At 44.9% G+C, this 10,313-nt stretch overlaps 1 long non-coding RNA gene across 1 annotated transcript; it reads left to right on the top strand.

The window, feature by feature from the left end:
• Positions 1 to 8,681: 8,681 nt before the first annotated feature.
• On the top strand, positions 8,682 to 10,071 carry LOC131493105 (uncharacterized). Its single transcript, XR_009252464.1, has 2 exons — positions 8,682 to 8,821; positions 9,607 to 10,071. It is a non-coding gene; the product is annotated as an uncharacterized LOC131493105 (long non-coding RNA).
• The last annotated feature ends 242 nt before the right edge of the window (positions 10,072 to 10,313 follow it).

The following is a 10,313-nucleotide window of genomic DNA, read 5'->3' as shown; positions in this document are numbered from 1 at the left end:
GTAGGCAAGATTGATTAAACAACGGTCATGTGATTGAACTCATTCTCCAACTCCCATCCCCTCCCTGGAGGTGGGGCTGGCTTAACACGGGAATTGTCTAATCACGTGGGTGGACTTTCTGGTGACCAACCTCCATCTTGGGCCACCTTGTTTGTGTAAATTCAGGTGTGACCCAAAGGGCTTATGAAAAACAAAGGCAAACCCATCACCCGGGAAATCACAAGGGTCTGAGAAAGCCTGTGCCAGGAACCTAGGACAAAGACCAGATACATTCTTTGTTATACAACACCGACCTTCAGACAAACCTCTGGGAGGAAAGTACTGGTCGAAGAACAGGAGAGACACAGAGTTGGACCCCTGGTTGTGCTGCATCTGGAGTCCACTGTAATTTGGACTCTATGATGTAGGAGATAGTGCCTTTCTCACTCTTTTAGTCAGTATCCGTTGTTTCTGTCACTTGCAGCTAATGGATCTTGTATTTGTTATGACACTTTGAGCCGCAGTAAACAGAAAACCCAACTAAAAATAATGTTTACAATAAAACTTCTATTATTCCATGTAATGAAAAGTCTGCAGGTAAAACACTTTTAGAGTTTAAGTTTATTTATTCTTATCTTATTTACTTATTTTTATTTCAGAGAGAGAGAGCAAGAGTACACACAAGTGGGGGAGAGGGGCAGAGAGAGAGAGAATCTTAAGCAGGCTCCAAGCTCAGTGTGAAGTCTGATGCAGGGCTCAACCCCATGATCCCAGGATCATGACCTGAGATGAAATCAGGTGTAGGATGCCCAACTGACTGAGCCACCCTGGCACCCCTAAGTTTACTTATTTATTTATTTTGTGACGTTTATTTACTTATTTTGAGAGATAGTGAGAGAGAGCCAGTGGGGGGAGGGGAATAGAGAGAGGGAGACAGAGAACTCCAAGCAGGCTCTGCACTGTAGATGCAGGGCTCAAACTCACCAACCTGATATATGACCTGAGCCTATAGGTCAGATGACCTGAGAGTCGGATGCTAACTGACTGAGCCACCCAGGAGCCCCTTATTTATATATTTAAGTAATCTCTACACCCAATGTGAGGCTTGGACTCAGGACCCTGAGATCAAGAGTCACATGCTCTTCTGAATGAGTTAGCCAGGTGCCCCCAGAATTTTCATTTTAACTTGGGGCTGGTATTAGGTGAAATGAGCACGTACTTGCCCTGGGAGTAAAATTGAAGGGGGTGCAAAAAATTCAATAATAAAAACAAATAGTATTTAATGCAATATTTTTAAAAAGGAAAATTAATACACACACTCAGGATGGACAAAATATCAAAAAATTATTTATTTATTTATTTATAGCACACGTGCAAGCTGGGGAGGGGCAGAGGGAGAGAGATGGAGAATCTCAAGCCGTGTCCATGCCCAGCTCAGAGCCTGATGCAGGGCTCAATACCACGACCCTGGGATCATTACCTGAGCGGAAGTCAAGAGTTGGATGCTCAACTGAGTGAGCCATGCAGACACCCCCTCAAAATTTTTGAATAAAAGCGGGATCAGCGTGCTCGCTTCGGCAGCACATATACTAAAGCGGGATCAGCGTTACTGATTTTTCCTTTTGCCTCACGCTTCACTGTCACATAGCATGGTATTGTTACTTTCCTGTCTATTTAACATTTTGATATTTTGTTCATTGTGGATTTTTTGCATTAATACTCATTTTCAAAATATTGCATTAAATATTATGTATCTTGACTACTGAGATTTTTTAAATGTTTATTTATTTTTGAGAGAGAGGGAGAGAGAGAGAGAGAGAGAGAGGCTGAGTGCAAGTGGGGGAGGGGCAGAGAGAGAGGAAGACACAGAATCTGAAGCAGGCTCCAGGCTCTGAGCTGTCAGCACAGAGCCTGATGTGGGGCCCAAACTCACTAACCAGGAGATCATGACCTGAGCTGAAATTGGACGCTTAACTGACTGAGCCACCCAGGCACTCCTTGATTACTGAAATTTTTGACACCCCTTTAAATTAAATTTTGCACCTCAGGTAAATGTTTCACTTACCTCACCCTTGTTCCAGCCCTATTTTCACTATTCTGTCCTCAGAGTGTTGACTTTATACCTCAGATATTTCCCTTCATTGTTATAAAGGGACTGCTCTAATTCCAAGAACAACAACATCAAACAGAAACAAAGGAATGTTTTTGTCTGTGCATCTTTTTCATAAAAAGAAAGATTTTCCCAGAAGCCTCCAGCAGACTTTCCTTATTGGCCAGAATTGTCCCACATGCTCACATCTAAACCAGTCACTATGGGAATGCAAACTGGTGCAGTCACTCTGGAAAATGGCATGGAGTTTCCTCAAAAAATTAACAATAGAACTACCTTATGACTGAGCAATTGCACGGCTAGATATTTATCCAAAAGATACAAAAATGCTGATTCGAAGGGACACATGCTCCCCAATGTTTCATAGCAACACTATCGACAATAGCCAAAATATGGAAAGAGCCCAAATGTCCACCGACTGATGAATGGATAAAGAAGATGTGGTATATATGTGTGTGTGTGTGTGTGTGTGTGTGTACACACACACACACACACACACACACTGGAATATTACTCAGTCATCAAAAAGAATGAAATTTTGCCATTTGCAACAACGTGGATGGAACTAGAGGGTATTATGGTAAGTGAAATAAGTCAGTCAGAGAAAGGCAAATACCATATGATGTCACTCATATGTGGAATTTAAGATACAAAAAGATGAACATAAAGGAAGGGAAGCAAAAATAATATAAAAACAGGAAGGGAGACAAACCATAAGAGACTCTTAAATATAGAGAACAAACTGAGGGTGGTTGGGGGGTGTTGGGTGGGGGAAGGGCTAAAGGGGTGAAGGGCATTAAGGAAGACACTGTTTGGGATGAGCACTGGGTGTCATATGTAAGTGATGAATCACTAAATTCTATTCCTGAAAAAATACACATATTTTGATTATAAATAAATTAATTAATTAATTAAAAAAACAGACTAGATTAAATGCAGAAAAGGCAAAACCTGTGGACAAAAAAAGCAGTAATAAAAATGTACTATACATGGGGTACCGGGGCGGCTCAGTCAGATGAGCATCTGACTTTGGCTCAGGTCATGATCTTGCAGTTCATGGGTTCAAGCCCCCACGTCAGGCTCTGTGCTGACAGCTTGGAGCCTGAAGCCTGCTTTGGATTCTGTGTCTCCCTCTCTCTCTCTGCCTGCTTGTGATCTGTCTCTCTCTGCCTCTCAAAAATGAAACAAAAATGTGAAAAAAATTGTTTAAATAAAGAAAATATATTTTACCAATAAACAAACAAACAAACAAACAAACCAGTCACTAACGGGGCTATGGAAGGGCTGTGTACAGCTTAGAGCAATCGTGGTCTGGACCTGGGGAGAGTGTCCCTGAGCACATGGCCTTGTGGGGGTTGGATGCTTGATCAAGCTCAGGGTTTGACCTCAGGGAATACATGCTCTGTTAGTTAGCTCAGGCCACCATAACAAGACACCACAGGCTGACTAAGCTTAAACGACAGAAGTTCATTCTCTCACAGCTCTGGAAGCTGGAAGGCCAATATCAGGTTCTGGCCGATTTGGTTTCTCAGGGAGGCTCTCTTTCTAGCTTTTTGACAACCACCTTCTCTCTATGTCATCACATGGTCTTTCCTAAGTGTGCTGCTGGAGGGGTAAAGAGCGGAATCTTTCGAGTCTCTTCTTACAAGGACACTAATCCTATGGGACCAGGTCCCCACCCTTATGACCTCAGTTAGCCTTAATTACTTCCCTAGAGACTCCCATCTCCAAATACAGCCACACTGGGGGTTAGAGTTTCAACTTGTTAATTTGAAGGAGACACAAACATTCAGTCTATAACACATGCTATATAAAGTTCAAGAACAAGCCTCACTAGCCTATGGTGTTAGAAGTCGGGAGAAGTGTCACCTTTGTTATTATCATGGGGTGGGAGGGGTCACATGAGTGTGCTCACCATTCAAGCTGTGTGGTATGGTTTGTGCATTTTTCTGCATGTGGATCACAGCCTTGCTGATTGTTGAAGTCTGGAGCCTGCTTCAGATTCTGTGTCTCCCTCTCTCCCTGCCCATCCCCTGCTCATGCTCTCGGTTGAGCATCCAACTTTGACTCAGGTCATGATCTCACAGTGTGTAAGTTCAAGCCCTACTCTGCTGTCAGCACAGAGCCAGTTTCAGATCCTCTGTCCCTCTCTCTCTCTGTTCCTCCCCCATCTCAAAAATACATAAACACTAAAAAATTTAAAATAAAATAAAATTGGGAGACACAATATTATGTGTCAATTTTAAAACTGATTTTACATTGTTAATATGTCAATATTATCCAAAGCAATCTACACATTCACTGCAATCCCAATACAAATTGCACCAACATTCTTCTCAAAGTTAGAACAAGCAATCCTAAGATTTGTATGGAACCACAAAAGACCCCGAATAGCCAAAGTAATATTCAAGAAGAAAACCAAAGCAGGAGGCATCACAACCCCAGACTTTAGCCTCTACTACAAAGCTGTAATCATCAAGACAGTATGGTATTGGCACAAAAACACACAGACAAACCAACGGAATAGAAAACAGAACCCAGAATTGGACCCACAAATGTATGGCCAATTATTCTTTGACAAAGCAGGAAAGAGTATCCAATAGAAAAAAGATAGTCTCTTTAGCAAATGGTGCTGGGAGAACTGGACAGAAACATGTAGAAGAATGAAACTAGACCACTTTCTTACACCATACACAAAAATAAACTCAAAATGGATGAAAGACCTAAATGTGAGACAGGAAACCATCAAAACTCTAGAGGAGAAAACAGGCAACAACCTCTTTGACCTCAGCCGCAGCAATTTCATGCTCGATACACCTCCAAAGGCAAGGGCATTAAAAGCAAAAATGAACTCTTGGGACCTCATCAAGATAAGAAGCTTCTGCACTGCAAAGGAAACAATCAACAGAACCAAAAAGCAACTGACAGAATGGGAAAAGATATTTGCAAATGGCATATTGGATAAAGGGTTAGTATCCAAAATCTATAAAGAACTTATCAAACTTAACACCTGAAAAACAAATAATCCAGTGAAGAAATGGGTAGAAGACATGAATAGACACTTTTCCAAAGAAGACATCCAGATGGCTAATAGACACATGAAAAGATGCTCAACGTCACTCATCATCAGGGAAATACAAATCAAAGCCACCCTGAGATACCTCCTCACGCCGGTCACAGTGGCTAAAATGAACAACTCAGGAAACAACAGATGCTGGCGAGGATGTGGAGAAATGGGAACCCTCTTGCACTGTTGGTGGGAATGCAAACTGGTGCAGCTACTCTGGAAAATAGTGTGGAGGTTCCCCAAGAAATTAAAAACAGAACTACCCTATGACCAGCAATAGCACTGCTAGGAATTTACCCAAGGGATACAGGAGTGCTGATGCATAGGGGCATGTGTACCCCAATGTTTACAGCAGCACTTTCAACAATAGCCAAATTACGGAAAGAGCCTAAATGTCCATCAACTGATGAATGGATAAAAAAATTGTGGTTTATATACACAGTGGAATACTACTTGGCAGTGAGAAAGAATGAAATCCTGCCATTTTGCAGCAACGTGGATGGAACTGGAAGGTATTATGCTGAATGAAATAAGTAAGTCAGAGAAAGACAGATATCATATGTTTTCACTCATGTGGATCTTGAGAAACTTAACTTAAAGAAGACCATGGGGGAAGGGAAGGGGAAAAAATAGAAACAGAGAGGGAGGGAGGCAATCCATAAGAGACTCTTAGATACAGAGGACAAACTGAGGGTGGTTGGGGGGGGGTGGGCAGGGAAGAGGGGAAAATGGGTGATGGGCATTGAGGAGGGCACTTGTTGGGGTGAGCACTGGGTGTTGTATGTAAGCAATGAACCACGGGAATCTACCCCCAAAACCAAGAGCACACTTTACACACTGTACGTTAGCCAATTTGACAATAAAAAAAAAAACAAACAAAAAACTGCTTTTACAGGAATTTCCAGAGCTTTGCTAGCAGTGAAGAAGGTGGAGGAGAGTGGGTTTGGGCAGAAAACAAACAGCAGTGGCTTTCTGTCTGACACGCGCACTGACTCTCAGGCTGAACGATGAACGCTTCACAGCAGTGAGCTGTGTCTGGCCCCTTTTTGACTCTCCACAAGGCTCACAAAGTGGTCCTTACCGTACCCTAGTCAGTGGCAATTTTTCTTACTGTTTGTCCCTCCATCTTTACCTATTCTTCACTTCCTTTCTGTCTTAGTCCATTCGGGCTGCTAGAACAAAAATAGTTCAGACTGGATGATTTCAACAACTGACATCTATTCCTGACCGTTCTGGAGGCTCGAAGTCCAAGATCAAGGCACTGGCAGATTTTGTGTCTAATGAAAGCCTGCTTCCTGAGTCACAAATGGCGGTCTTCTCCTTGTGTCCTCACGTGACGGAAGGGGCAAAGTAGCTCTACGGGGTCCCTTTTATAAGGGCACTAATCCCATGCCTGAGGGCTCTACCCTCATGACTTAATCACTCCCAAAGCCCCCCCCCCCCACCCCATTTAATACCATCATACTGGGGATTAGGTGTCAGCATGTGGATTTTGGGGGGATACATTCAGTCTGTAGCACCTTCCTTTCCCCTTCACAATCTGTTTTCCTGTACCCTTTGTGGGGCTCAGACAGCAAACAAAGGCTCAAGACATCTTGGATGCTGACTTGTCCTTGTGGCAAGGACAGCGTGAAAGTGGGGAGTGAGAGAGCAATTCCTTTGAAATGTGCCCCCGATTCCTTTGATAATAGCAAAGAATTCTCCAGAGACTTTGGGGAATTAGTAAGAAAACCTTAGCCTCCATGAAAAACATGGAAGCCAAAGGCCCTAGGTGACCTGTCCTGTTGACTCCACCTCACCTGAGGCCAGCAGATGGGGAACAAAGCCCTGGTCCCTGGTTAGATTGCTCATCTCAGGGCCAGTGGGGGCAGGGAGGGGGATGGGGGGAGTCCATGGAGGTGGGGAGTGTGGTGCCACATGTGGCTAAAATCCCTCACCCACATGAATGGGAGGCTGGTGGTAACAACTTAAAATCTACATTCACCTGGGGTGCCTGGGTGGCTCAGTCAGTTAAGTGTCTGACTTCCACTCGCCTCAGGTCATGATCTCACGGTTTCTGAGTTTGAGCCCCGCATCGAGCTCTGTGCTGACAGCTCAGAGCCTGGAGCCTGCTTTGGATTCTGTGTCTCCCTTTCTCTCTGCTCTTCCCCTGCTCACACTCTGTCGCTCTATCCTACAAAAATAAATACACATTCAAAAAAACCTTTTTTTTTAAGTCTACATCCACCTAACTGATTACAGAAACTATATTTTGCAAGGGATGTTGGTTCTGCAGAAATATATGTTTTGCCAGAAGGAACATAAACTGGGATTCTAAACTCCAGAAACACGGGCATTGTAAGGACTGTACAGTTTAGTTCTTCTGCTCTGATTTGAGATAAAAATTCTGCTTATGACTCTTGCTTACAATTTGTGCTCTCTCAGACTCGTGTGGGACACCCCCCGTCCCTTGCTGGTGCTGAAGGGTCCCTAGCAACAGCAGAAGGAAATACTGAGATTTAGCCAGCCAACCAGGCAGGAGCACAAAAAGAGGCTTCTAGTAATATGTATCAGGCACACTGTCCTTTTAAAATCTCAGGTCAGGGGCAAAGGTCAGCAATGGGGGAACTGAGAGAGGTTCCAGACAAAAGGAATATCACCAGTTCGGGCCCAACTAAATGTTCCTGAATAACTCAGAACTACTTCGGGGAGGTGACAGAGTGCTCCCACCTGCCCCTGTCCCCCAATTATGAGCAGCAGGGTCTTGATGGGCATATGACCTGTAGAGTCACAAGGGTTCCAGGTTCAGAAGAGCCCTGTCTTTGTCTCAAAACCCTTCATAAATTTAAACAAAAGGCCCCGTATTTTTCACTTTGCACTGGGCTGCACACATCGTGTAGACAGTCTTGAATACGAGACTGGCCAGCAAGGGGAGCCGAGTTATGCCTCCTCGCCCTGAGGTCCATGGTGTCCCATAAAGAGCCCTATTCACCTTGTCCTGTGTCTTGCAGGCCCCGGAAGTGCCTTCTTGTTCTCCAGCTCACTGTTTCATGCCTCCTCTGGGTCTTGTTTTCAATTGTTTGCTTTACGTCCCTGTGTGTTAATTTCCTACTGCCGCTGTAACAAGTCACCATAAACTCGGCAGCTTAAACAACACAAATTTGTTATCGTCCAGTTCTGCAGGTTGGAAGCCCCATACGGGTCTCACCGGGTGAAGAGCAGGGTATATTCTAGATACCATGAAGGGAGAACCCATTTCTTGCCTTTTCCAACTTCCCGAGGCCCCGTTTTGTTCTGGCTGATACAGCCTCTCTCCATCTTCAAAACCAGCAAGGATGGGTAGAGTCCCTCTTTCATTGCTACACCCTGGCCTCCCTTCTCCACTTGCAAGGACTACTGGGATTCCAGTGGTTCCTCTTGCATAATCCCCCTATGTTAAGGTCAACTGATTGTGACCTTTCTTCCCCTTTGCTAGGCAACCTAATGTAATCATGGTTCTGGGTGTTAGGATGCGGGCATGTTGTCACTATTCTGCCCACATCATTATCTTTATCCTTCTTTCTCTGGCCTGGGGTCCCAGTTTATCTTGTCCCTGGGCATGCTTTTTGCCCAGGGTGCTTTTTTTTTAAGAGCTCCTCATACTAGCCATAAAGAGAAACATGCAGTAAGGAAGGAGGAAAAGAAAGGTAGCATGGGGTGGGGGGAGGGATCAGTAAATATTCTGATGGCCTCTCGGTGATTTTACATTTTGCAATTTGCAATTTTTTCACCACCTCCATTCTCTCTCTCTTTTTCGAAATGTTTATTTTTTGGGGGGTGGGAGGGGCAGAGAGAGAGGGAGACAGAGAATCCCAAGCAGACTCCGTGCTGAGGGCACCAAGCCTGATTCAGGGATTGAACCCACAAACCATGAGATCATGACCTGAGCCGAAGTCAGACGCTTAACCGACTGAGCCACCCAGGCGCCCCATGTCTCTTTCTCTTTTTTTTCAAGTAGGCTCCATGCCCAATGTGGGGCTTGAACTTACGACTCTGAGATTGGGATTTGCAGGCTCTGCAGACTGAGCCAGCCGGGTGCCCTGACCACCTCCATTCTCTTAAGCACTCCTGTACCCAACGTACTGGAAGATCAGTGCAATTTTAAAGTCTGGGGAAAGAATCACTTTGAGAAAGTGGTAGGAATTCTATCCACTGAGCAGGCACAGTTAAGACCCTAGAAAAAGGCCTTTTAAAAGGAAGCTGTAGGAGACACCCCTGGATAACTGCATTTCCCTCGTTTCCCTCTCCCACTTCCGCATGTGAAATCTATGCTCTGGACCAGACAGAACGGTCCAAGACCCTTACGGTTCCCTGAAAAGTCTTTATTGCCTCCCTTCAAGGGCAGAGCCTCCCTTCCTTTTGGGGGAAGCGGGGCCTCCAGGGTAGGTGTGAATTTGCCCCTGTGTATTCCTTACACCGCATTCTCCCCCAGCTAGGTTTCGAGCGTTGCAAACAAGAACTCTTGGGCAGATTGCAGAAAGAGAATCCTGGCTTGGAAAGTGTTGCCAGCTGGTCTCGTACCCACATCTTTTCAGTAAATTTCTCTCAAGCATATGTACACATACAAATACGCCTTCTGTTGAAGGCAATGAAATAATCTTTCCCCATGGAGGCTGGAGAAAATATGCTGAACCATGAAACTGAAGCGATGCTTTTGGTCTGGGTATGTTTCTTCATGGAGCAGAGACTGTTGTCACCATCTCTGAGCTGTGCGGGACTCGGATATTCAGCAGGTTGGAGTGGCCCCCCGGAAGCATCATTCTGAGTATGGAAGTTCCCCCCGGGACATGCTAATCTCGTTCTCTGCCCACCTTGGCTAAAATGACTCCACAGGCAGCCCCAGCACCTTCCCCTTTTACTACCTTCACAGAATAGACCAGTCTTGCAAATCACCTTACAGGTTTGTTTATGTGTGGTCTGTCTTCCCATAGCAACGTATGCACCACGATCTGTTTTGTTCGTGGATGAGTCCCCGGCACTGAGACTGAGATGCTCAGTCCCTACTGTCTTTGTTCTGGATCATCAGGGGCTTGTCCTGCCCACAGGGATAGTGCCTCCTAGTCCAGTAGGGTCACCCTACCCCTTTGGCCCTGGGCTGTGGCTTTTGACTTGCTTGCAAGTTTCTCCCTCTTGGGAATC

Source organism: Neofelis nebulosa, chromosome 2, assembly GCF_028018385.1.
Source record: "Neofelis nebulosa isolate mNeoNeb1 chromosome 2, mNeoNeb1.pri, whole genome shotgun sequence".
In the NCBI taxonomy this organism is placed as follows: domain Eukaryota; kingdom Metazoa; phylum Chordata; class Mammalia; order Carnivora; family Felidae; genus Neofelis; species Neofelis nebulosa.
Note: the sequence above shows the minus strand (reverse complement) of the source record. Positions and strands in the feature narration are given on the sequence as shown.